Consider the following 1,315-nt stretch of genomic DNA (forward strand, 5'->3'; position numbering starts at 1 on the left):
TAAACCACCCCCACCCAGAAAATAACTCACTCAGTTGCTCACCATTTAAATCATGAAGAGCTGAATGGTGACTGAGGTCGAGTATCTCACTCTATCACAGGCCTCAATATTGGCCACCTTGGTTGGCAGAAACTGTCAGCCAACTGGAGACCAGCGATGTCCAGGATCTAAATTCTGCCATTTGAAACATACCCCTCAGGCAATCAAGCAACAAGCTTGATTTTTTCTTTCCCTCCTTAGGTAAGTTTTTCTTTCCCTCCTTAGGTAGGGCAGGGTTGAAGGTGAGAACTGGAGTGGCTTTCCGAGGCCACCTCCTTTATTGCCATCTGTGCCTCCTATTTCCCCCAGATTGGAGCAACTGGTGGCCATCTTGCAACTTGGCAAGCAGTTAGTTCTGATTTCAGTTAGAAAGCTAGTCTCAAAACAGAAAATGCTGGAGATATCCAGCAGGTCTAGTGGTATCTGTGGAGAGAGAAACAGAGTTCATGATTCTAGTTTAATATGATTTCTTCAGCACGGAAAAGGGTTGGAAATGCTGTTAACGTAGGAGGAGGAGCGAATGGAACAGATTGTGCATCCTCACCGATTTTAAAAAAATAGAGTGCTAATAATAGTAAAGGAATGATTGAGATTGTAAAATAGGCGTAAATGATAGGTGTAAAGAAATAATATGTCAGCTATCTTGTGAGCAAAACTAATGACCCATAAATAAGTGCTGGGAAGGGGTTGTAATTAAAATAAAGAATAGAAGCCATGTTCTGAAGTTGTTGAAACCATAGTTGAACCCTTGAGGTCCTTAAGTGATAATTAATGGTCGCTTAATTGTCAGTGAATCGACAAAGCCTCCATCAACATGTCCTTTCAGCAATTAATTGGAGAGATGGTGAGATGGGATGAGGTAATCTCCAACTCACCAATTATCTCCTCTTCTCATCACCCCTAAAGATGGGAGGATATCACACAGTGAGTGTTGACTATGATGGCTGTCTTAGAGCAAGCGAAGATGGAGTTGAGTGTCAGTGAGCCTTAAGTATGTTTGCATAGAATGAACCTACACCTGTTCCAGGATGCTGTTTATCGTCTTGCTTTATATGACGAGTGACACATTTTTAGCCCAATCTGCATACACGTACTTACTGCTTGCCTTCTGGAAGATCTGTTTTGCAGTTAGCATCCCCACTAAATTTACAAGCCAGTAACAATCTTTCAGTTTTGCATGAAGATATGAATTGTGCTAAGTGACTGGAGGAGCCATTGAGACTTAATCAAGCAGAACTTGCTCTTGATTCTTTTGGTCAACCACTTTTTACTTTAG

This window comes from Chiloscyllium plagiosum, unplaced genomic scaffold (genome assembly GCF_004010195.1).
Source record: "Chiloscyllium plagiosum isolate BGI_BamShark_2017 unplaced genomic scaffold, ASM401019v2 scaf_8639, whole genome shotgun sequence".
Lineage (NCBI taxonomy): Eukaryota > Metazoa > Chordata > Chondrichthyes > Orectolobiformes > Hemiscylliidae > Chiloscyllium > Chiloscyllium plagiosum.